Genomic DNA, 27,693 nt, shown 5'->3' with positions numbered 1-27,693 from the left:
GTTCTTCTACTAATGTACCCTCTACCCACTCATCCTGATTAGCATATTGTTTTACTTCAGGGATCCTATGATGTGTGTAAGTTTACAGCCGGTTTCTTATTTTTCTCTCACTTATAAAGCTATTTGGGTCATATGGTACCCACCAGAAGCTTTTCTTCAATTTAAGGTCTTCCCCTAATATCTTATCAGAATCTTCACATGCTTCTCTCTTGTTAATGATAAAAGGGCCTAACTGGTTTCTTATTCTCAGCTGAGCCTTTTTCTTTACATTGCAAAAGTGAGTTAAATCTGCATTGATAAGTTCCATGAAATACTCCAGTGCAAATGGTCTCATGGGCACATATTTGGGCAGCTTATAAGGGCACAGTTCACAGCCATGTATCCTGATTTCATTGTGATCCTGGTAGAAGTACCAGTCACCTATCCTGTAGTTTTTGGAGAGCTGTAAAATCTTCTTTATGTCACTAGAGAGCCTAGGAGGAAGAGCTCCTATCAATAGAGTGGAGGCTGGATGTATAAACAAGTTAATGAATTCATAGTAGGTATAAGGGTATTCACCAACCTTGTGGAAGACCGAGGTCCAAAAGATCACAGATCTCCTTTCTCCTTTGGAATCCAATTTCCTGATGGGAAATATAAAACTATCTGGGTAATAATATAACAACAGATGGTATATGAAAGTTGTGTATTTAAACACTCATTCTCTTTCCAAATTCATAAATTGAGCATGGATTTTGTCAGCAATGAAAGAGGCATAGTCATACTTAATAGTAGGGGGCTGTCCTGGAGTAAAGCTGGATAACAGAGCCAGGACAATCTCATCCACATATTCACTGGACCTGAATCCCAAGATCATTGATATCATGTCAAGAATAATTCTTCCAGTCTCATTGAACGAGACATATAAATAAGGAGGTGGGCCTTGGGGCTGGCAATCTGGTCTCATGAATATCTTAGCAATCCGGGTTATTTCTGCACTGGACAGTTGAGAGCCTTGCTCAAGCAAAAATCCCATGGAAAGAGGAGCAAGAGGCTGAACTGGATGGAAGTGTAGCATCTCATTGATAGATTCAGCAGTTATGTAAAAGAGAACAGTTTGTGATGGGGTCATAACTACTTTACTGACAGGGTCATAATTGGCACAGTAGTGGTGAATAATATCTGGGAATACATTGATTGAGGGAAGGTAATACCTGGGGAGATTGGATTCCCATATTCCATAGATATCAGAATTGTTCAGATGACTATTTCTGATTAGGCAGAAAGTATGAAGATAGTTTTGGCAACCAGACGGGTCTTTTATTTGGAAATCTCTATCGGCCAAGGGTAGATGATTCTGGTCTGTATGAGGTGCATTAAGGGGTGTTATATTGAGAGCCGCAGGGGTTTCCATTGTTCAGTTCTCTGTGTTTTTAAACCGGAGGTTGAGTTTCTATGGAAAAAAGGACAAAAGAGCAGTTCTGGATGTCTTGGTATGGCAATTATGGACTGCTTCAGCTTGAATTTGGCTCCTATAGGTATAATTTGCAGAGGAAAACCGAAAATACAGGTTTGGGAGGTGGGACAGGGTAAATACCTGTGTTTTGGAGGCAAACCAGTGTAATTTGTAGTTTGATTGACGAGTTGAGCAGCAGGATGCTGGTCTTTGCCTGGTCGGGTGGTGGACTGGAGCTTCTACAGTTGCTTGGACATAGTTTGCATGTAACAGTCTTGTAGAAGAAATGAATGAAAATGGATGAAAATGACACTTTTTACAAGTTTTTTAACAAAAATTGGCTTCGCGGGGCTTTTTGGCGCTTCTCTGTTGGATGACATCATTGGGATGTGAAGTCTTGTCACGACGCGAGGGTACGGGATGCTGAGGTGGAGGTGATGTGGTGATGACGTCAGTGGGCGGGGTCAGCAGGAGGGCAGTAAGCGGTATTAGCCCGCACCGCTTATGAGCTAAGGCGGTTTCGGGTGGAGGGGCCACGAGCATGGCGGGAGGGCGGCGCGTGTCCCAGGTATGACGGTAATACCGCCAGCTCCTCGGGCGGTAAACATCGGCGGCGGAGGGGCTTGCGATATAAATATGGGCCGTCCGATCAGTGGGCCTGGATCCAATGGTTGGTGCTCAACGGAGTTGGCATAGGGCTACGTCGCAGGGCCCATGTAATATAAACAATGATTTAAATATATCGGGGGTAGTTTGATTGGTTTTCGGGGTGTTTAAACAGTTAATTAACCAGATGTTAATTAATATTTGAATATTTGCATGCAGGGAGGGTTATTATATGGTTCCAGATGAACCTATAATCCCTGTTTAAACAGAAATATGGCCGTAGTCGACCGGGGACATGATTATTATACATTGAGGGTTTTATTGTAAAGATATATTAATATGGGGGAAGGGGAATTTGTAAGGGATTTATATAATAGTGTTAGCAGTTAATATGGGTTTATATAAAAAATGCTAAGTTATAAAGCTTGATAACTTAGGTTGAGGGAACAAAAGGATTTTTACACAAGAAATGTGGATTCTTTGCCTAAAGCAAGAATGTTATTTTACTCAGGCCTTTTTATGAAATGGGGTGATTTAGGAGTATTGAGCAGATCTAAATCTCCTTGGGGGGATGTTAGCAAGTGATTTTGGGATAAGTGTGAAGGGAAGTTAGACATGCCTCACTTGATTTGTAACCAAACAGCTGCCATGGTACTTATGATATTAATAAGGTGGACATATTTGAGAGACAAAATTAATCATAAGCCTGCTTCTGCAACACTAAACTTTCTACCCAACCTATTATACCTAACATTTTTCTTCTTCTTCCACGGGTGCACTTGGACTAGCAAACCCTTACAAATTTTCTTTTCTTTTCATGGGAATCCTATCTAAGTCTGCCCTTATTTCTTCCAAGGGCTTAGATTTAACTGTTGAGTTCCTTTGCTTCTCTACCTATCTACTTATCTGCCAAGATTGAACTGTTTGGATAGATTTCATTCTCTATCTCTAAAACAAGAAATTCAAACATGAACTGGCCAATATTAAGCTGTTTGGCCATCCATCAACTGTGGCAAGAGTCAACTAACTGCACACAATGAGATTCATTTGAACAAATAGAATAGTAGTGGCAGTTTGGACTAGCACACTTTCCTGGTCCTCTTTATTTGGGGTTCATTTCTTTTCTTTCTTGACCATTTCATTCTTTTTGCCCTTTGATCTTTCTTTTAGGGCATACCCTCTTTACATTTTTTAAGCTTTTTTATTTTTTCAAAATATGGAACCTTTGCAGTAGGGAAAGGATGAACATATTAGGTATTTTAACCAGTCAATCATGAAATATGACACCTATTGGTATAGGAGCATAACACTTCTCTCATCCCCAAAATATTTACTTGGGAGAAGACATGGTCGTCTCCAATTAATTACCTAATTTTATATTCATATCACATCCCCAAATGTCCTCTCATGTTTACTTGGGAGAAGAGAAGTCAAATGTAAGGATGAGGGAGTAGTTATGACATTAATGAGAGGTGGTTGAGGTGGAGAGGAGAAGGGGGAGCATAAAAGGGGAAGGATGAGGGAAGGAGGGGGGGATGCTTGGTCTTGCTTTTGGTTTTGGTTTGGCTGTGGTTTTGGAGGAATTGTTAGAGAGAGAAGGAGAGTATTGTTTTATCTTGGACACACTACATCTGGTTGGACTTGGGCTCGGAGGGCTAGGGAACCTGTGGAGGTTTCCTGGGCTAGGAATTACTTCCTAGTTGGATGGGAGGTAAATCTAGTCAGTAGTCAAGAGGAGCGTTTCAGCAGGAGCAACAGTTCAAGGGCATCTCCACCGGGCTTTCGGTACAGGTATTCCACTATGCATAAGTTATCATGTAAGTGATTGAAATGAAATGTTCACTATTTAAATTGTAGGAATTAGATTTTAAATGGTAAATTATCATCGTTTAAATGTCTTGTCAGAAATAAATTATTGCCCTTTTATTTCATGTAAAATTAGAGAATATAGATCTGGTAGAGGACCCTAGGAGGGGACCTTACACGTGGTATCAGAGCTTAGGTTCAAAATCTGGACCTTGAAGCCGGTTACTTGATCGAAGTTCATAGCCAAAACCAAGGCGAGTAGTACCCTCTTGATATCCCCAACCTAGCATCTTTCCTATCATGTCGTCGAAGTAGTAAACAATATTCATTCGAATAATCAGATCAGAATGTAAGGAATTTCACCTCTGGAAAACTGATTCATGTTTGCAAATCATCAGATATATCTGAAGGTATGCAATGTGTTGCAAGAATATCAGGAGTTGCTTCCTTCGATTTATTTTTTTTGTTGCCAAAACAACAATCTGTTGATACTATAGGTCATATCTCAAAAGTAATCCTCACTGTTTTCCACCATGTCTGCAAGATGCCTGAGATTTTTACATGCACTCCATTGAAAGCCAGAACTTGTGTATTTACGATATCCTCAGCCAATATTTATATCTGTGACCAAGACCGAGAAATCACCCCCAACCGTTCATCTTCTGTTCATGCCATAGAATGTAGTAGCTTGTCCAATAGTTTTACTGGAGCGTCGTAGTCATAATCCTTTCCATATTCAAAACGAAGGTATGGCACAGACACAACTGAAAATACAAATCTAGCTATGATGTAATAAGATGGAGCCTTCCCCTTTATATGTGCAGGAACTAGGCATTTGTGAGTAGAAAGCTTGATATCAAATTCATGATACTCAGAATCACGTAGAATTTTGACTCTGGCATGCTCTCCTGTGTACTTCTTTGAAACAAGGTAGCTAAAACCTATGCACTCACCACGCCTGAAAGGAACAATTCCATCATTAGAAATATCAATTCCATCAAAACTGAGAAGAATATCTTACGATGTCAAGAATTTTGTTGCTGGAGCTGTCGGTTCTACCTTTCCCACATCATTGCTTCTTTACGGATGACTCTTGAAGCAACTCTTCATTGTAAACATTTGGCTTGTTTTCTTCCAAATTCGGATTCACCTTTATCATTTACATTTTCAATCATCTCACAATCCTCCATAAAAGAAGCTTCCTTTGTTTCTGCATTCTGTGATGATGACAATGGGCTGCATATGTGCCTTAACTCCGAGTCACTTTCAAAGTTTTTTTTTCCCATCAGGAAAAATCGTAATTTCATTAGAAAAGAGGAAATTACATGTTGTAGATGCTATTGCATATGCTGAGCATGATCAAGATCATGAAAAACAGAAAAGTTTCCATTGATCCACGCAGGGGACAACCATAAAACCATAACTGATGTACAAAATAAAGTAACAATATGTAATATGTACCGAGACAGTCTATATATACAAAAAAAGGCTTAAAGCCTGATAAAAAATATATGTATGCATGAATAAAGTAACCATGATAAGTTAAATATTCAGATTCATAAAAGGTCTGTGGTAATATTGGAAGAAAGTATTTCCTTCCTGTTCTCTGATCAACCAGATGCCCAGCTCCCCGATCGCAGCCTCTTTGGATAGGTTGTCGGCAGCTCCGTTCTGCTCCCTGTAAATATGTGTGCAAGTGAAAGAATCAAAATGTGATATCAATCTCAAAGTCTCTTCCAAGATATGTAGTAATGTGTATGAAGAGCATCTAGTTTTTCTGTTGAGCCAATCACAAATAATTTTAGAATCCCCATGAAGTTGCAAATCTATGCAATGTTTCTCCAATGCAAATTGTATGGTGTGTTTTGCGGCTAAGAGTTCAGCTGAGTTGTTTGTGCATCTGTGAAGACCAATCAGCATGCTGTAGGAGTGTTGTTGGGAAAGGTGAAGAATAGCCCCCCACCATAGCCTTGTTCTTGGGCAGCACCGTCAAAGAAAGCCCACGGTTTGTTGTAATTGATTTGATGGTGAGAGGGGTTGCGTCGATGGCTGGGAGGAGGATCATCCGGGATAATATTGTAATCAACAATGACTTTTGCTGCCAGGGCATCCCAATTAGGCACCAAATCCTGAAAAATGTTGCAATTCCTAGCTGTCCATATTGTCCAACAGGTAAGGAGAGGGAGGTTCCGAAACTTTGGGGATGAGGAAGTCTGATACCAGACTTGCCAAGCAGCGAGTAAATTGATCCCAGTCCATAAAGCTAAGGGATTGATATGCTGTAAGATTAGCTTCCACATATGACAAGTCACTGTACATTCTAAAAAAAGATGAGAGGTTGTTTCAATTGCCTGTTTACAAAGACAACACCAGTGGGGCCCATGCTGTGATCGCTTGAGAAGATTTTCTCCTGTTGGTATCTTGTTTCAAAGAATAGTCCACATTAAAAGTCTAGATCTGGGGGGAGCCTTCAATTTCCAAAGATGTCTCCACCAGTCAGCCAGCAGAGGTGGATTCCTCGGTGTAGCCAATGTCAAATATCCTTCCTTTGGGGAGTATCTTCCGTTTTAGATAGAGCCCAAATAATTTCATCCTCCCCATCCAATATTCAGATGTGGGTGTCCGAAAGGGCTTGAGTGAACTCCTCCCATTGTTGAGACCAAAAAGGAGGTATGTTTAAGTGCTCTGCGGATTTCCAAGCTTGATGAAGAAAAGTGGAATTTTCCAGGCCCACAATCTGAGAAATATAAATAAGTTCTGTTGTTGGAGATGTAGGATGAGGTCCCTGGGTAGTTGGTGCATGTCCCCACAGCCCACCCAAGGATCAAGACCAATTCAGACTGTGTTGCCAGATCGGATCCTCCAGGTGATACCTTCTCTGATCGGACTCAAAGCTTTAAGAACCGCCTTCCAAATGATTGAGACACCTGAGGTACTTTGATATGCTCTCCTAATCCAGTCCATGGTGTGTAGGGGAGCTATGTATTTAGCATATGTAACCCTCGTCCATAGGCCGTCTGCTACAACTAATTTCCAACCTAGTTTTGCAGCAAGTGCTAAAGAGAAATCCTCCAGTTTTTTGATGCCCCACCCGCCCCACTTTTTTGGGAGATTTAGAGCCTCCCACCTAACCCAAGCAAAAATCCTGCCCTGTTTGTTCCCTTGCCAAAGAAACCTACAACAAAGGGCTTGTATTCTGTTGAGAATTCCCTTGGGGATCCAAGCCAAGGACATCCAATAGACCGGGGTGGCCTCAAGGACGCTTTTGATGAGAGTGAGTCTTCCAGCCCTCGAAAGGTATTTAAGATACCATGTGTTTAGCCTTTTTTCCAATTTGGCAATTAGCCAAGTCCAATCAGCAATTTTATAACCTAGAGGCTTTAATTTGTAGCCCAGATATTTGAGGCCATCTGCTAATTGCAACTGGGAGAAATGGAAGCGCTGAAGGGAAAAAAATATCTCATGCGGTGTACACTCAATTGTAGTCAGTGTAGACTTGCTTTCGTTAATGATCATTCCTGTAACCACTTGAAAGAGAGTGAAGGTAGCCTTGATACTGCTGATGTCCCCAATACTACCATTGATGAAAACCAGAATGTCATCAACAAAAAGAAGGTGAGTTAGGGTGCAACCTTCTGTAATCTTAATACCTTTTAGTCTGCCCCTCTGGTGCTCATCTTTAATAAGATTGCTGAGACCTTCCATAACGAGAAGAAAAAGCAATGGCGAAAGAGGACATCCCTGTCTTAGCCCCCTTCTGGAGGTAAAGAAGGGAGAAGCACTTCCGTTCACCAAAACACTAAAGGGAATATTAGTAATGCAGCTCATGATCCATTTAATGAATAAATATGGGAAACCCAGATGAGTTAACAACATTCTAATATAAAGCCAATTCACTCTGTCGAAAGCTTTAGATAAGTCAACTTTCAAAATCATACCTTTGCCCCGTCTTGAGTGTAGTGTATGGATAACCTCCTAGGCAGTGCCAACTGCTTCATGAATCTGCCTGTCTTGTAAGAAAGCAAATTGTTCCGGCGAGATGTGGTTGGATAGGATGGGTTTCATCCTGTTGGCAATTATCTTGGCAATAATCTTATATATGCAGTTGCAGAGTGATATGGGGTGAAAATCCTCGAAGGTTTCCGGGTTGTCTTTCTTAGGAATGAGAGCAAGGAAAGTTGAAGTAATAGAATTTTCAAGAAACCCTTTGCTTCTCGAATCCTCTATTATTTGGAGCAGATCATCCCCAATGATGTCGAAAAAAGCCAAATAGAATTCCACCGACCATCCATCAGGCCCAGGGCTTTTGTCCTTTTTGAACCATTTTAGGGTGTGTTCCAGTTCCTCCAGAGTAACTGCCTTTGTTAAATCATCCTCTTCCCCGGGATCCACATATCTGGGGAAGAGCTGTGCCACCCTGATGATTTCAGCAAGATTAATGTCCTGGGGGGCTTGGTAGGCTTTCTTGAAGTGTGAGGAGGCCAGATCAGCAAGTTGAGGAAAGGTATTTAAAGCCTGCCCCTGTTCATTTTGGAGCTGCCATATGGTGTTGATCGCCTTTCTTCCATTAGCAAATTTATGGTAGAATTTGGTGTTTTCATCTCCTTCCAACATCCAGATGGATCTGCTTCTCAGGCGCCAGATTTCCTCCTTCTCCTTTAAAATTCTCGCCCTCTCAGCATAATGAGAAATCATCATATCCTTATGTTCCTCTGAGGAGTAAATACCTCCTAGATTGTTCTCAAAAGAGGCAATGTCAGCTTCAATATGATGGAGGGTTTGATTCTCTTGTGTTCTTTTATTAAGGGCCCAAAGTTTGGACATCTTCTTAAGGGTCGTAAGGTTTTGGATAAATCTTCTGGTGTTGTCTTCTCTTCTCCCAGGGGGGTTTGCTCTCCAGAAATTAGAGATCATTTTTTTATAAGAGTCATCCTTGAGCTAGACTGAGCAGAATTTAAAAGGACCTTTAGGTTTTGTTCGCCCCCCTACAATTTCCAGGTAAATAGGGAGGTGATCAGATATCCCCCCAGAGCCAACCCAGTGTCTGATATGTAGACCTAAGTCCAAAAACTTTTCTTTGATGAGGTAACGATCAAGTCTGCGGGCCAGACTGTCATCCCCCGTCCTGTTGTTTCTCCAAGTAGCTTGTGGTCTGGCTGAGGGAATATCAATAAGATGGTGGGCTTCCAGTTCAGTCAAAAAGTAATCCGAGAGAGAATCTCTCTGAGCCCTGTGTCCCCAGGATTCAGCATGACCAATGGAGAAATTCAGGTCGCCCCCCAGGATCAGGTGGTCGGTCTTCAAAGAATCCGAGCTTAGGAGGTTTTGCCAAAAAACAGGTCTGTTTTGGCACGGGCCATATACATTTATGATCCGGAAATGAATCCCCAGTTCTGCCGAACTGATGTCTGCTCCCAGATGACCCATCCCACCCCAGCAATTATGCAATTTGATTGTGCGGGTGTTGTAGCCCAATGCAAGACCACCTGACCTCCCATGGGCATCAATACCAAAAAATATCCATCCTGGGAGCATGTTCTGAAGGGACTGTGCAATATCAAGTGATGAACCCAGAGTTTCTTGCAGAAAGATAATATCCAGCGGTTCAATTTTTAACAGTCTACGAAGGGCTAGTTTCTTGTCCGGCCTAGCCAGCCCTCTACAGTTGTAGGAGAAGATCTTCATGAAGGGGGAGGATGGGATCCTCTTGCTCTAAGCATCCCTGGTATGGTGGATTGAACTCCCAAGGCAATTTCATCTTCTGCAGTGCCTTTTGCCTTTGAAAGAAAAGAGGGTCGACCCCTCATGATTTTAGGGGGAGGGGGGGAGTGGAGGATTTCAAGTCCGAAATGGTCCTGTGCTTGTCTTTTCGATTGTGAGTGGGTCATGTAACGACCAGGAGGGGGGGCCAGGGTGGGGAGAGTAGTGGACGGGGAGGTATGAGAGGGATCTGGAGCAGGTGCAGGGGAGAAGATGGGAATGGAGGCTAGAGGAGTCGATTTAGGTGGTGAAGCACATGAATGATGTTCAATATTTGACATATGCAGAGAAGAGAAAGTGATAGATAAATAACAGTCCAAATGAGAAGAACTACAAGTGGGGAGAGGAGTGGTAGGATTCATACCTGAGGAAGGCAGGCCTCCAGAAGGTGACTGAGGCTGAGACTGAGAAGGCTGCGATCGATTCTGTGGCCACCCTCGCTTCTTTGGCATAGGAGGTGCCACTACCCCATCATCGGGAATCTTTTGCTGAGTGTTTGGAAACTATGCTGCGTCCGGGTCCGGAGTGGCCAAAGGAACTTGTCTCCTGGGAAGTGCTTCCTGATAAGTATGTTGCTGAGAGGCCCCTTCTTGTTCAGTAGACTGAAATTTCTTCTTCTTCAGCAGAGGGCAGTCCTTAAAAAGATGCCCTACCTTATGGCAGCGGTGGCACCGAAAGGGGATGCCCTCGTAATCCAACAGTTGCCTTCTGGTATAATTCCTCCAGCGAATATCAATGAACTCCAGTAAACCCTCAGATAGGTCCAAGTGAACCAAGATCCTCGCGTAGACTAAATTTCTTGTTGTCTGATATGATTTATCAAAAGTGAGATATATACCCAGTGCATTTCCGATGAGTCTGAAAACATCCTCGGTCCAGAAGTGTAGAGGAAGGCCGAGCAATCGAACCCAGATTGGCCCTGCGTCAACCCTTTCCCTCGCCAGGTCAAAAAGGGGAGTCCAGCGTCGGAGGAGAACTGGTGCCAGGTCTAAGTGCCAAACCGTGGACAGAACCCAATTTGTGTGCTCCAAGCTGCTAAAGTGTAGAGCGAACCACCCTTTTTCAAGGATCTGAACCTTTGGTATTTCCTTAAGGTTTTCTCCCCAAACGTCTGAGGCCCATTGCTGAAGCTTTGCTACACTGTAGTGTCGACCACGTACCCTACCGACCAAGACCTTTGCAGCAATTTCCATGGCGTCTAATAGATTGATGTCTTCAGCTATGTTGAGTGGCGCAACGCAGGCACGAATTTTAGGGCCTCGTTTCTTTCTCGGCTGTCCTGGAACCCCTGTGTCTGTGGCCTCCTGAGAAGAACCCGGGAGCGAGTGGTCCAGAGAAACCCTAGGATTTTTTGTTGCCTCCTGAGGGATGGTGGCGAAAATACCTGATATGGGACCAATGCTAGTAAAATGACCCTGTGCAGTTGCCGAGTAGGACCTCGATGCTGAGTGCTTCGCAGCCTCCGTCTTCGAACCCTGAGGGGGGTCGGGAGAGATGAGACCTGTCCCCGCCGAAGGAATCAAAATGCTTTCAGGGGCTAGGGTTTGACAAACAGGGGCTAGGGTTTGAAAAACAGGGGCTAGGGTTTGATAATCAAGTTTGAGCAACGGTGCACTGTGAGCCTGCGAACACAGTAAGCTGGTCTGAGAGATGAGAGCTGGAGGTGAGGCCGCAGACTCAGGAACAGAAACCGGCGAGATGAGTGGTCTGGTGATCGAAGGAAGGGCTTCTACCTCGTCCGTCAACTTGGACATGAAAGGGAATAAACCGACATCTGTGGTTTTAGTGGGGGACCATGAGGGCACATCCTCCAAAGGGTCCAGGAAATCGCCTAGGTCGTCCATTGTCGGGGGAAGTTATGACAGCTGCCAGACTAGGACAGCAAAATGACAGTCAACCGTCGGAGAAAAACCTGAGGGTTCCGGAAAACCAGGTTGGGAGAGGGTAACCATAAGCAGTTGGGGCAGACACGAGATAAACTGGAGTAGGTAACAACCAGTTAATGAACTGGTGTAGAAGCGGCCATAGCAGTTAACCCCAGGAGGTCGCGGCATCGAAACCTCTTAATGCCTTCATTGCCTTCCTCGCCCACAACTAAAAGTAATTAATAGCTCTTCAATCGTGCTTTTGTGTCACAGATATAGAAGATCATTTATATGCCTAGAATTTCGTCCAATCCACAGAGACAGAAGCTACAACAATTTTTCACCAAAAGCCACAAAGGATCTTAGATGTCATTGCAATATAGTGAGATTCAGATGCTTGTCTTTTTCATAGAAATAGAATAACTCCATAGCATGCTTGGATCCTTGCATGTCATTTTGTTCAGTCATAGGAATATTCAAATTATACAGAGATATTGTCATAGGTATGTAGCTTTTATTATGAAGAGATATATATCTTGGAGCTCGAATCAAATAGATGGAAGATTAGTCATTGTCAAAGTTATTAATAGCATAAGTATATTTATTAGGAGCATAATATTTTTCTAAGGACTCTCTTAGAGTAGACATAAGAAGACCTTCATCATGAAGAAATATCTTTCTTTTGTCTGGAGTTACATTCACATCATATGCTGTAGTGGGAAGGATGAAATTTAAGATGACCATAGGATATTGCCGAGAGTTATAAGATTTTTATAGCTCATTCAAAAGTTTCGTCACTTTTGGCATGTCCACAGGGTGACCATTCACATAGACAAACTGTTGATCTCCTGAAGCCCTTCCACTTCCAGATCCGGGCTTAGACAGAAATCCTTCAAGATGGCATCCATTTGAGACACATATGTCTAAAGGGTCTAAACATGCAAGTGTCTTAGTACCAAAAACTATTACTATATTATCCTTAATGGAATCACTTCCCTGTGTTCTTAAAACCACATTCTTGGCATTTTTTCCTATCACATTAATGCAGACAAATCGGACACCTTTGGCAATAAGAGCATAAGCATGCAATAGGGACAAAAGTCGGCCATATTCTTGGCAAATATTTCGATTGAACTCCTTAAACCTTTCAGGCAAAGATGAAAACAATTTTGTCATTGTAATAGTAGTACCAATCTGATGTGCCATACATTTTTGGGAAGAAATCGGACCTGAATGGTCAAATGTCAATTGTGTACCAACAATTTCATGCCTTGTTCTAGTTACAATGGTCACATCTCCCAAAGCACAAGTGAACTTAGTGCCTCTCCTCAGAATCCAAAGGATGTCAACGATTGCAGGTCAGAAAAAGCTGAAATCTTGGAAGTATGATACTTGAGAGTCACACTCTGATAATTGTCAGGTGAAATACCACAACCATTATCTCCAACCTTAAAGGATTCTCCTCCATACTCTTTTAGTTTAACCTCAATGCTGCTTGCTCCTGCATCCAAGCTATTTTCTACAAGTTCCTTAACAGCGCTTGAAAGGTCTAGAATAACTTGTCCATAACATATTTTGTGCACATCTGCTTTATTGATAGGTTTGATGGTTGCTGAATCTGCCCTTCCAACCATCCTCAGACATAAAATGATCCAATCAAAATTTTCACATAACATTAACCTGCATGAGTATCAGGACATGTACTCAATGCATCTTATAAAGTAAAAATCCGCACTTTAAAGTAGAATAACACTTTAGTTTTATACTTTACCTTGTCTGAAAAGTCTATTGATCAGTGAGAGCTTCATATAAACAATCCAATAATTATAACAGCAGCAATTTGGCCAGATTTGAAGTTTCTTGTGACTTCAAAGAATTAATATTTACATCAACTGCAGAGACTGCTGGCTAGCTTCTCTATTTTGCAAGATTGTTTTAAATAATGGTGGGTTCTCACCTGGCCCTGATGAGGTAGGTCGATCCTAGCAGGGTGATCTCTTCCTGTCAAACTCTCCTCCTCAAAACACTTACAAGTCCCAGACATGATACTAAGGTATAGGTACAGGTTGCTTTGTATCATCAGCTTAATCTTTTGCAGCTTTTCCTCTGAATATTTGGCACCATTGTATATAATTCTTGCCTACACTTGATATCCCAGCGATAAAAGCAATCTGTTTGAATGATTATTCACATCTGCTACATGTACTAATACCCCTCAATTAAGAGTTGTACTCCATGATGACAACTCTTGCACCTTGGAACTTCTATGCTTCAATGTCTATCAAGTTTGACTCAATTCAGAATTTCCTGAAGATGCACCTGAAGGGAAACAACGGTCACTTTAACTACCCTTCTACCTTTAGAACTCCGTTGTTTGGTTTTCTTAGCTTCTTTGAATTCCAAATTGTTAATGTCATCTTGTGAGAATTGCACAAGTGAATCTGAGTCGTGTAGAGACAATTGCAGCTCATTGTTTTTGAGGAATAGCATAGCTCCTCAATAATTGTTCCTGAATGTATACTACTAGTCTACCTTTATCTCAGATGCTGACTTATGCACCATATAAGTTGATCCAACACCATTCATAGTCAAATCTTTATTTCTACTATTTTTGAATACCTGCCTTGAAATCAAATAATCTGAAACACACTCCCATTTATGAAGAGAGTCGCCATGTGACTTTGTCCTTTCCAAATCATAAGTGTGTGGAAAATAAATATCTCTAGCGCAAGACATGCTCTTAGAAACCTTCATTGGACTGCCAATTGGGAGGATAGAAATAGATTGAGATCCACAAAGTTACTGAGACAGACGTGTTGGATAGGTATTGTTTATGTTATTAGGATTTGCATTGTGTTCAAGAGTCCCCCAAGTTACCTGGACCATTATGATTGGAAATTTCTAAATGGTTGGTGTGGGCCTCTCAAATTACAGTGAGAACATGGGTGCATAACAAGCACGAAGTTATGATTGAGCACTAGGCTTTAATAGCTCAAAAAAGAAAAAAGAAAAAAGAAAAAGAAAAAAACAAATATGATGGTTATTGAGCATATTAATTTTACAAACCTGAAAATGTTTCATTGGAAATTGCCTAGAAACATATATGGTTTTCAATTAGTTCGCATGCCTTGGCATTTCTTCAGCTCTTCTTGTTGACAACTAGCAGTTGTGGTTGTTGCTGCCTATATACAGTTTGAATGCACTATATGATTGTTAGTACCATTTCTTTTATTTTTGAAAACTTGTTCCCAGTGATCTTATGTTTAAGATAACTATAATCCCTACATGTAGGAATCTCTATCTTGGATCTTGTATACTCTTTTAAAAGTATATGCGATCATATTTTGGGTATTGAATTTATGAACTGCCCTCCTCACCATATGGTAATGAAGTAAATCCATGAACAACTCTGAGTTAACTATTTTGTTCCTAAAGAACTATGTTATGAAAATAAGAGCCATCTCTATTATTTATTTATTTATTTTGGAAGTTGCTTGAAGAAATACACCTAGAGGTTGAGGGTTGCACCACATAGCACAATTTTTCTTTGACTTAGGTGATAGATCTGAGGGGTAGCTATTTTTCCAAAATCATTTTGTATTTGCACTTGGCCTTGTCTCTTTTGAGACATGCTATTCAGGGGAGGCAGACTACAATTAGAACAGAGCCATGGGGAATGGCTACATACTCTATTGATCTGACCAGTGAACCAATGCCCTATTGGTAGCAATCATTTCTATTTGCCTTTCCAAATTATTTAGTTAAAGCATAGATGATTTTTGTACTGAATAAGTTTGAGTTGTAATTTGTAAATCTTCACACATAAGATGGATAAAAAAATAGTCACGGGTTTCTACATTTAGACAATGAACATGTTAACTTAGAGAAGCCTTGTTTTACAGTACTATTATGTGAAATTTAGTTTAAGGAATTTAACCATTGGAACATGTAACTTTGACTACTGGATTCCAGTTTTATAAGGCATTTGGAGGTAGTCTGCCTTTAAAATAGAAAGGCTTTGAATAGATTTGGAACTACCGTGTGTCAAAAAAAAAAAAAAAAAAAACTCTTATCGGGGGTTTAATCGAGGTCCAAGATGTACTGTGATTTTCCTTAAGGTAATGATGAGTTCTAAATTAATGAACCCTAGATAGACAAGAGAACACATTCTAGACTTGGACAGTTCTAACTTCTCATCTTAACTTAGAAAAGTCCTCATGGTTCTCACGTGCAGAAATCAATATTCAAAAGAAATAATTTGAACAATGGCTCTTTGGATAACTTATATAGGAGTCACCCATAATCTACATGGCATATGGAGGTTAGTTATCTTGAATGTAGAGCCATTGGTTTAATAGGACTATTTGTATCTATTGTTTGTTGAAGTATTATTTTAGACAATCTACTTGCATTACTGTGCAGAATGTTTGAGGTCTATAAGATCATTTTGGTAGGGATTGTTGATGTCATTTAAAAAAAATAATAAAAAAAATAATGGGGTTATCTTATCGTGATTGTATCCATGAATCTTATGGTTCTATTGCTAATCTCTCAACTTGCTAGAATTGTGGTATTTAGTCTTCAACTGTTTTGATGGTTGACTGAAGAGTGTCCAGAATTGTTATTGATCTCTTACAGAAGTTCTATTTGTGGTTTTGGAGTTGAACAAAGATAATTGTGTTATAGATTGTTTCCATTCCTAGAGCCAACTTCCTGCTAAAGTATAAAGTTGGTGGATTTTCAATTAAAGCATAAATATTTACATTTAGAGCTATTCATAAATTAGAAATCATCCATTTTTACAAAGATATTCTCTACATTATTTGATGAATTGTTAGGCAACATTTAGGCATGAGTCACATTCTCATCCTAGACATGTGCTTAGTGTATGCTGACCACCAGAAATTAACTGTGAGATCTGTCCTTTTCTTTAATGGGAAATACGAGGAATGAAATTTAACATTCACAGATTGGTTAAGTTGCTCTGCCACTTGCAATTAAGTCAAGATCATTGTACTAACTTAACTGTAGCACATTCATGTTAATAATTCAATAATAAGTGAGGATGATAGTGAAAGACATTTTATTTTGAAATCTAGATGTAACAGATATATCTATGTGTGGGAGAATTAATTGTATTCTGTTGCTGAAGACAAAAATTCTTTTATTGAGAGTTTGGTCCTTGTTTTCCATCCAAGCAACTTCTGGATTACTCTGTGTATGCCATAAAGTTGGAACATATAATCGTTATAAACACCATAAGGAATTCAATATAAAAGTATTACTGGCAAGTACCATCCTTTAAAGAAAAGACAAAGCCCCTGCCAGCTAGCGCCATAACATGAGATATGGAGCTGGCACTTCACTACCTTCCAAAGGAGATGTTTTGATGAGTGCAGGGCATGCAAAAATAAGGATGGGTTATGGTGAAGAAGGATTTAATCAATAATATATTATATGAAAAATACGTTAAGCCTCTCCAATCATGCCGTATTCAGATGTATCAGCAGTTTGCTGTAGTAATCTGTTTTCCAAAAATTAGATCAGTTCTTCATTACAGTTTGTATTTTAACTGTCTTGTTTAAGTGGCAAAATTCTGTTTACATTCTTTAAGTGGTGCTAGAATGAATTCTGTGAAGCCCATAATGTGCTTTGTCAGTTTCATGGTCTGTGCAAGTAGGTTATCCATTAGGTTGGGCTTAGGCTTCCTTTCTGTAACCACTAATCAACATTGATGTTAATATTAGCTATTAATTGATATTATTTTTAAAATTTATTGAGAAAGTGTGTTTTAGTTGGTACATTTTGGTGAAATTTATTAGCTCTCACAATCAAGAAGCAAGCATCAGGATGCAAGTCCTTGTGTTGACATCCTGCTCTTTGTGAGTGCTAACATCACTTGACCATGCCTATGTACTTTGTAGACATGGTTACTGGAGCCAATGGGTTTGACTTGGACTTGTGGGCCTGATTCACTGGCCTGCTTGTGCTGTTACAAAGTGGCAGTGAGTCAAACTTGCCAAGGTGCATTTTACCTGTGAGTATTTGCATGTCAAAATTGGACCTGGCAAGTACTTGCAGGTCATTCATAGGTCAAAAGTTGATTCACTGATCCATTGACCCCTTTTTTCTCATTTTCAGCATCATTGGAACACTAGTCATCCTCAAAATTGTTTGCAACAACACAACCTAGGACCACATAATCTTGCTTGGAATTACCTACATAGTCCCTTTTATCATCCTTTATAAAAAAAAGGGAAAGTTATCCATGACAGTACTTGAGTTAACATGACATCTGGATCCCAAAGGCACATCCACCTCCAAACCCTTAGCTACATTCTTTACTGTTTTTGAAAAGAATTTCTCTTTTGACTTTGCAATTAGATTAATGGTAGTAGATATACTAGATCGATCTCTCTCTTCATTCTTTATTTAACACTTGAAACAACCATGAGAAACTATCCATTAGTTTCATGTACATCATCTTTGATCTCACCAAAGGCTGATTTGTAAAGCTCCTGTTCAGTGCCAACATCCCCCAGAATAACATCACTTGGCTTGGACATTTCTGGTATATTGTTTGCCTCCATAAGATACATTTTCTTATCATGACATAATTTTATTAATGATGGGCATCCTGCAGTAGTTTCCATTTTACTTAATCCACCCACAAAATTTTCCTATTTTATATATGTAGAAGAGTGAAATGGCACTATATTTTTAATTGTCTCTGGTACATAAGAATTTTCAAGTCTTCACTTCAGTTGAAGTCTCTGCACATAACAACTCAGCTTCCATATGTAGACTGCAATTTGGAACAGGTATCTTTGGCATATTATTCCCACACATCTCAGCCATTGATGATTGTTAAATGATAGCATTTGACCTTGATCTGGATCTGATCAATTTGTTTGGAATTGAATGCTCGAAGGCAATGCGAGAATAGATTTGACTCAATCTCAAGGGATTTGTAATGGGCTAAAGTTGAATGGAACATGAGGGCTTCATGTTTGTTTCAAGGACATTTGTCCAAAGTCGATAGATTTTGAAGCTTGAACGAAAGGCAATTGATGACTTGCCTTGAATAGAAGTCCTGGAAGAAGTCAATACTTAAAGCATGTCACCGAAAAAGATGCAGAAAACATGGAAAATGGTTGTTAACTAAACAGATCAATAACTGGATCAATTATTGCAAACCCAACACAAAAGAGAATTGGTTCCATTTGATCCATTTGGAATTCGATTCCTTGACTTCCAGAGTGAATTTACTTCTGTGGGATCCAATTCAGAAATAGTTCTGGATGGTACATTAGAAAGACAAATATTAGAGAGAGATTATGGATAAGTGCCTTTAATTAATAAAGTCACATGTTATAAATAATATTAAGTTAAACTGGGTTAGTCATGTCTTAATGAAACAGGGTAGTTGTACGGGGTAGTCTCACTCCTCTTTATATATCTAGTCTTGACAATTTCCATATTAAGTTATAACAAGCAATACCTCCATTTCTTCTATCTCTTCTCTTTTTGAAAATATTCTGCTATTGTGTATGTCCATTACCCAAAAAAAATGGGTCCAAAGACCAAAGTAACACGAGAGTTGAGTGTATTTAATCACCAGAAAAATATAGAGTTAGTGGCAAATTCAATTTCTATAGAGTTAGAAGCAATCAAACTAAGAAGGGAATAAAATAGTAGGTGACCGAGTTAAGATATTGCCTAGCATCCATGGACTTGAGATTGAGCTGATCATATTCATTGAAGTGTTAAAGAAATTATATGCATGAAATTTATACTAGCACTTTCTAGTGGAATTGATAGTGCACTAATCCATTGCTTGCCAATATTTTGGTCTTTTTTTGTTTTTAATTACTTCGGTACCACCTTGTAGCATATTCGGGTTCAAATGCTATTTTCCATTTCATACAATTGAATCTTGTTTCAACTCTAATTGTTGTCGAGGGGTTTCACAAGGTTGTCACATGAGCATCTGTGATGCCCATTTTGACTTATATAACTACCTATGCTAAGGTTTTATTTTGCAGTTCCATGTTATTTATTTATGAATGCTATGTAATATTGATGCATTTAGTGGGACAGGTGAAACTACTTATATAAATCATTAGGGGGATTAGGTATTGATGATGGAAATGTCTGATGTATGACCAAATGTATGACTTAATTGGTTACAATTTATCTAGTGCATGACTTATCAGAGTTATTGTTGTATCGTATATGGCTTAAGTGGATATGATTTATCTAATAAATGACCTAGTGGAATTATGATGTATCTAATGTAAGATTTATTTCTAGTATGAACTACAAAATTGACACGTGGATACTAGACTTACTAACATGATGTTTAAGATCATGTATCTATATCTATTTTGTTGTTATATATGCATGGATGAGAACTAACCTGCAGATTGGAAATAACCGTATGATAACCAAGATCTACTATTCCATTGGGGAACGTCGAGACACCCAATGAGGAAAGGTATGATGTACATTGTTATATTGGTATCTACTTGATATACACCCTTATGACATGGGTAAAATGTAAATGATATGTGGCAAGACTACCTGACTGGATTATTCGATGACAAGTCCAACCAGCACTGTAGTGTGGTCCATATTAGGGTTTTGACCCTAGTTGTAAGGAGGGGTGGAGGTATTTCCCACTGTGTAACCTCCAAACCTGGAATCGTGGGAGGGCAGTGATGGACACGCTCCCCTAGACATGTGATGATGATTACTAGTTGGTGTTGACCCTAGTTGTAAGGAGGGGTGGAGGTATTTCCCACCATGTAACCTCCAAACCTGGAATCGTGGGAGGGCAGTGGTGGACACGCTCCCCTAGACGTGTGATGACGATTGCTAGTTGCCTGCTGGGGAAGTTAGGTTGATATAGTCGATGCTTCCGCCATATTGGTTTTATCAGTGGTTAGATTGGTATAGACGATGCCATAGTATATAACAGTAGAGGATGGATAGGGTGGGAATGGAAGTAGGTTAGGAAGGATAGGAGGATATATATTAGTTGGAGACTCTTGATGGGAAGTGGTATCATCGCTTGAATTATTAAATTTTACTACTATAACTCTCTCTCTATTTTTTTTATTCCTTCAAACTCTTTGTATCTTTTCACTCTAACTTTGGGACGAAGTTTTCTGAAGGAGGGGTGTATGTAATGCCCCACTTGATCTTATCATGCAAATTTTATTAATGTTTAAATTACCTGAAAATATTGACTTATAATTATCAAGAAATATTGGTGAATACCTTCATTTGGGAAACTGTAAATTTTATTTACTGATATAAAATTTATTATTGTTATTATTCAATTCCCAACTTGTCTTCCCAAATTTAATCTTGGATAGGATATGGTCTCCTTCCATTATTCCAATTTAAATACCCATATCCGCAAAATTTCCTCTCATATTTACTTGGGAGAAGACACAGTCCTCTCCAATTAATTACCAATTTATATATTCATCTCTCATCCCCAAAATATTTACTTGGGCGAAGACATGGTCCTCTCCAATTAATTACCAATTTATATATTCATCTCTCATCCCCAAAATATTTACTTGGGAGAAGACATGGTCCTCTCCAATTAATTACCCAATTTTATATTCATATCACATCTCCAAAATGTCCTCTCATATTTAATTGGGAGAAGACATGGTCCTCTCCAATTAATTACCAATTTATATATTCATCTCTCATCCTCAAAATATTTACTTGGGAGAAGACATGGTCCTCTCCAATTAATTACCAATTTAAATATTCATCTCTCATCCCAAAATATTTACTTGGGAGAATACATGGTCCTCTCCAATTGATTATCCAATTTTATATTCATATCACATCCCCAAATGTCCTCTCATGTTTACTTGGGAGAATATAAGTCAAATGTAAGGATGAGGGAGTAGTTATGACATTAATGAGAGGTGGTTGAGGTGGAGAGGAGAAGGGGGAGCATAAAAGGGGAAGGATGAGGGAAGGAGGGCGGGATGCTTGGTCTTGCTTTGGTTTTGGTTTGGCTGTGGTTTTGGAGAAATTGTTAGAGAGAGAGAAGGGGAGTATTGTTTTATCTTGGACACACTACATCTGGTTGGACTTGGGCTCAGCGGGCTAAGGAACTTGTGGAGGTTTCCTAGGCTAGGAATTACTTCCTAGTTGGTTGGGAGGTAAATCCAGTCAGTAGTCAAGTGGAGCGTTCCAGTAGGAGCAACAGCTCAAGGGCATCTCCACTGGGCTTTCGGTGCAGGTATTCCTCTATGCATAGATTCTCATGTAAGTGATTGAAATGAAATGTTCACTATTTAAATTGTAGGAATTAGATTTTAAAATGTTAAATTAGCATCGTTTAAATGTCTTGTCAGAAATAAATTATTGCCCTTTTATTTCATGTAAAATTAGAGAATATAGATATGGTAGAGGACCCTAAGAGGGGACCTTACATTTGCAATCTTGTGCCTTATGACCAAGATCATTGCATTTGTAGCATACAATGTTCTGATCCATCAGTGGATCAAATGGATTGTAATTTATGTTAACAAATCCATGATTATTTCAAGGTCTATGACTGTCCTTTGTATATCCATAATTTTTGTTTCTTGCATTAATTTTACAATGAATTGCTTTATGTCCAAAATTTCTGCAAGAATAACAATGACAAAAAAAATATACCTAGTAGGAATGGACCTTCTTGGTGGCTCAATTTTCTTGAATTCTGTTCTTTTGTTCCAGCTAGTGGTGACATGTTCCTATTGTTCTTCAACTCCTTTTTGTTTGTTGTTTTCACCTCTCAAAGCATTGGCATAGCTTCTAGACTTTCCTTCATCTTCCCTTACTAGTGGTTTTGTATATGCTTTATCTATGATTGCTGTTTTTAAACTGCTGTCATAACCAAGTCCCATCTTATTAATAGGTGGTCTTTGTTTGCTAATCATTTCATCTAATCTTTCAGTACTTCTTTCAAATTTCAAGTAATCATTCAACTTTTCTATTGTCAACATCAACTCCTTTCTTGTGTGATCCAATTCTGCTTTCAATTCCTCATAATCTTTGGCTTTATCTGATCGCTTCTTCAAACTGATGATTCTCTTCTTCAGACTTTTCAGTTGGCCTTTCAGTTCTGTATTTTTGTTTCTAAGCTTGATATTTTCTTCTTCAACATATTTCAAATTTTCTTCAAGATTCTTTGTTTCTCACTGTTCAGTTTCTGTATCATCTTTGATTGCCCAAAAGGCATTTAGTTCCATACTTGTTTCTTCTGCATCAGACTTAATTGTATTGTTTATGAACTCTTCTTCAAAATCGATATTATTTGTTTCAGAAGTTTTATGGTTGCCATTTTGGGTTTCTTGAGTTATGAAGAGAACTTCTCTTACAACGACTTCTTCCCCATCACCTTCATATGACGAACTACTGTCCTCTTTGGAGTAAAGACTCTTTTTCTTGTAGATTTTTTTTTTTTTTTTTTTTTTTTTAAGGACATCCCTTAGTATAGTGTCCTATTTTACCACAATTGAAACATTTAAAGGGTAACTTACCTTTGTATCTTTTGGTTCCCCTTTTGAGATTCCTTACGAAATTTGTTTCTTCTTCATCTGATTCATCACCTAGTCTTCCTTTTACCCTGTGTTCTTTGTTCCTTGTCTTCTTTGAGGCTTTAAAGGTTGCTTCTCTGTTTGGTTGTCCATCTTCTACATTTATCCTCATTTCATATGCTATGAGGGTGCCATGTAGTTCATCCATTGTCATTTTGGTCAAATCCCTGGTTTCTTCTATGGCAGATACCTTGGCATCATATCTCAAAGGAAGCGATCTCAACACTTTTTGTACGATCAAGGATTCTTGGAATTCTCCTAATCCTTTGATAGCATTGACAACTTCATCTACTCTAAGTAAATAGGTTGCAATATCTTCTGATTCATTCATTTTCATATTTTCAAACTGTGTTCTATGTCATTGAAGCTTGACTTGTTTGACCTTTTGATCTCCTTCATAAATACTTTTGAGTTTATCCCAAACCTCTTTAACTATGTTGCACCCCATCACCTTGGTCTTAATGGTTTTTGACAATCCACATGTGATAGCATGATGAGCCTTTGAATTACAACTAAATAATTTCTTCTCATCAGGATTAGTTAGAGGATTTTTTGGAACTTTGTAGCATTAACAATAGAGAGCCAAACATCCACTCCTAAATCCTTCAAGTAAATTTCCATGTTATTTTTCCATAATGCATAATCATTTCCATCAAATACCTAGATTTTATTTGGAGAGAGGCTTTCCATTTTATCCATATTTGTTGACAATATTCCTTCAAGTGATTAGACTATTCTAAAGCTAACTACTCTGATACCGATTGTTGAAAATATAACCAATTCTGATGGGGGGGTGAATAGTATTGGACACTTCTAACAATTATTTAAAACTTCAAAGACAACATGCAAATAATACTGATGTACGGAACTTATCTTAAATAGTTTCAAATTTAATAAGTACTAACTTGAAGGAGGCCACAACCCCCTAGTTTACCAACGCCTATTGGAAGGAGGAACCGACCTCCTAATTTATAGGTTTCAATTTGAAAGAAGCTACAACTCCCTTTCCTTGCACCACCTTACCACCCTTGCTTTAATAAAGAGAAGTAAGGACTCCTGTACCAAGGGTATCGGCCCTCTCAGATTGTGTCTAAGAGACTAAGAAACATGATATCTCCAAAACCCCAAAAGAGTTTCGCAAGAAAAGACTTGGAGATGCCTTAATTAAATTAATTAGCCAATAATTAAAAAGTTCCTAAGTCTAACTTAGGAAAATTGGTTAATTAAAGGTAATTAATTAAGGAAGTTTGATTTTTCTCTAGAGGATTCTATTGATGAAGTCAAATTGATATTAGCCATCAGTTGAGATGTAATCGTGGCCATTGAGATTCCAAAGAAAGATTATAAGAGCATGTTGAAGGGATTGGAGAAGACATAGTTAATGAGTTGAGAAGTTCGACTAACTAGTTGCATGTATTCAGCAAGGGCGCATTTGAAGCTAGGGAAAGCATTAGAACAAGGCTTTCAACAAAGATTTGAGAGCAGGAGTCTGGAGGAATTTTCCTCAGTAGTTTCCAGTGTCTGAGACAGTAAAGAGGAGGACACATTCATCTGCAGAGGAAGCCAAATACAACAGTGTGAGTTAGCCAAATTTCCAAGTGCAAGTTGTTGGAGGAGCCATGTTTTAGTTTCCAGTTGTCGGATAAGTGTCCTGGAGACAAATCAAGTGGGTTTTAGAGGTAGAGGGAGGCTAGATGACTTGCCTGGAGGTGATTCCGGGGATGTAGAAATTTCCTACAGTCATATTTGCGCATTCCAATTGGAAGTATGAATCCTAGGAGGAGGTGAAAGTGGCTAGGAGATGCCATATCTGTTGCAGAGGGAGACAAGGGTGTCTTGCAGATTATTTTTCCAATATTGGAAAGAGATTTTCTAGTTTGGAAAGCAAATTATTATACTCTTGAATTTTCTGAAGATAATAATAAAAGCCTCATCTGCTGCATTGGTTTTCCCTTTAGGGTTTTTCTAGGGAGAATTGTCCAAAAACAATAGTGTTATATTTTTGTGTGTGTACATATTTCTTAGTTCCAATTTTTATATTTCTGTAATGTTTTTGTGAAGAATGCAATAGTGAATTTATCATTATTTTCCGAATAATAATTCAAAAGACAAATAAACTACTAACAGTTAGAAGATAAATAACTAGTTTATCACATTCAAGGATTTTTCACATGCCTTGCTCCTAAAATTATTGCCCTTCAAGAGAAACAACTCAACCTGTAATATAGTGATGAAAGACTCCATTCCAAGCTGCTCTAACACATCTCCTCTCCTCAAAGAAATAAGCTCCACAATATAACCTTCAAAGCATCGTAAAACGAACCTAAAATCCCTTAAACATGTGCAAAAAATCTTCCCCAAGAAAATCACTTAAAATAAACTCTTCTTGACTTCTGGTTCATAAGCTATGAGCCTTAGAAACCCTTTAACAGATCTGAATTTTCTTGAGAAAATAAGTTTAAATTCTCCTTCTCGTGCCTATTTATATGCATTTGGGGTCTTTGTCCACTGGCTAGACTGGCTTGTATAACTAGCATAATGTATAGTGAATATTAAAAAATCATATCTCCTCAACTGTGAGGAGTTAGAGGGATTCCATATAATGTTGGAAATGTCTCAGAATAATATTTCCAAACATATATGTTATTCTTCCATTTGATCTATGTAAATGGAGTAAAAATGCATTCAAATATAGGGTATCCAAATAGGGCATGAAAAATCCAAAAATCGTTTCTCCATTTTTTGGACAAATTTTGAGATCAATGACAAATTATTTCAACAACCCCCTTGACATTGGACCATGAAGTGACTTAGCACTATGCTAGACACTCTCCCTCACACATTTGATCTTGGATGTTGCATCTTTCAACGAGGATGTTGCATGTATGGGCTTGATGTGCCACTTGGAGAGGGCATGGAGCCCCTTGTTGATCTTGTACCCTTTTGATGATGTGGAACATTCCCTTGATGAGGATGAAGATGGTGATGATAGTGCAACTCTTTGGAGAGGTCCTAGAGTCCTTGATGAAATCATCATGATGAGCTAGGACATTGCGCATATGGTGAGGCATCAGACTTAATGGGGCATTTAGTGACGAGGAAAGACACCTTTTGATCATGTGTCATGAATTTTGATGAGGAGATATGTCCTTCGGGTGATCCATTACACCTTTTGGGAGGAAATATGTCTTTTGGAGCATTTTACAGATGACATCCCCTTATTGAGCCCATTTCACTCACACCTGTGAACTTATGGAGCACTTATGATGGATGATTTAATTTTTGAGCACTATATCTTCATCTTAGAGGCATATTTGGGGGGGTGGCTTGAAATCTATCCACCTTGTATCACAAATTTTAGGATTTTAGGGGATTTTAGCCTAATTTGAAGTAAATCACTTAGTTTACCTAGTATAAACATGGAATCCTTCACTTCATTTTGAATCATTCACATTTGAGATATATCACTTCTCTTAACTTGATTTTTCTCTCTATTTCTCTATGGAGCACTAGTTGAGCGACTTGTTTCTTTGGAGAGTTTATGGTGGGGATGGTTCTCTTTCATGGATGATTTTTGGTGAACTTTGATGATACATTGAATTTCTGATTGATGGTTCTTGTTAGTTTTTGCAGCATCGGATGGTGTTATATTCTTGACAGTTGTCAGAGAGTGTAAGAAACACTAGGACTCCATAACCCAGAAAAGGTTTAAGAAAAATCCATATAGTTATGCCTTAATTAAGTTAATTAATTAGTAATTAAATTTTTCCTAACTCTAACTTAGGGAAAATGATTAATTAACAACAATTAATTGACGAAGGTGATATTTCTCTAGAAACTCACAAAGATCGACTAGGAAATAATCTCAGCCATTGATTGAGTCTTAATCTTGACTGTTAGAGTCCCAACTGGAGGTTATAAGAAGAAGTCAATGGGTAGATGGAGGAACACACTTGAGATTGATTTCCTTAGGCAGTTCGATTTTCCAGAGAGCAAAAACATTCTACTGGAAGAGTTCGAGCTAGAGAGGGGACACAAAGACAAAGAGGGGTAGAGACAGTGAGTTAGGAGGAAGTCTTCCAGTTCCATAGAGTCAGCTATAGGAGGGCCAAGTTTCCTCAGTGAGGTTGCACAGTACTGGTGCAGAAGCTTTAGAGGCAGAGTTCGATTTGGCTAGTTAGAGGGTCGAATTAGTTGCTGGAGACCAGGAGAATTCTCAGAGAGGGCTAGTGAGTCATTCTTAGAGGTTGAGTTGGGAAAACATCTTGATCAGTTGTAGTTTCTAGGAAAAACGTACCAGTGATTATGCAGAAGTGACGCAAAGGCTGATGCATGGGTTTTGTGGAGCCCAATATTTGCCATTTTTGGAGTTGGATCAGTGTTGGGTGAGACAGACTTTGTCTCACTAATTTTGGTGGCTAGCTTCTTCTGTAGAGGATTTCCATTTTGGGCATCAAGTTGTAATCATAAGTTTTCACTACTACATAATAATAAAACCCTCAACTGCTGCACTGGTTTTCCCACATTGGGTTTTTCTAGGGACATTTGTTCAACTAACAATGTTATATTTTTATGTGTGTGCCAGTATTTTCTCTGTTTCCAA

General features: G+C 39.0%; 1 pseudogene; it reads right to left on the bottom strand.

Annotated features, from left to right (window-relative positions):
• Positions 1–12,036: 12,036 nt before the first annotated feature.
• LOC149208856 (DNA mismatch repair protein PMS1 pseudogene) overlaps positions 12,037–27,693 on the bottom strand; it is a 90,761-nt pseudogene continuing 75,104 nt past the window's right edge.

Source organism: Pinus tabuliformis, chromosome 1_2 (genome assembly GCF_031772625.1).
Source record: "Pinus tabuliformis cultivar Carrire ecotype Pingquan chromosome 1_2, CPIR1, whole genome shotgun sequence".
Lineage (NCBI taxonomy): Eukaryota > Viridiplantae > Streptophyta > Pinopsida > Pinales > Pinaceae > Pinus > Pinus tabuliformis.
The sequence above is the reverse complement of the archived record's forward strand: the minus strand, read 5'-3'. Positions and strand labels throughout refer to the sequence as shown.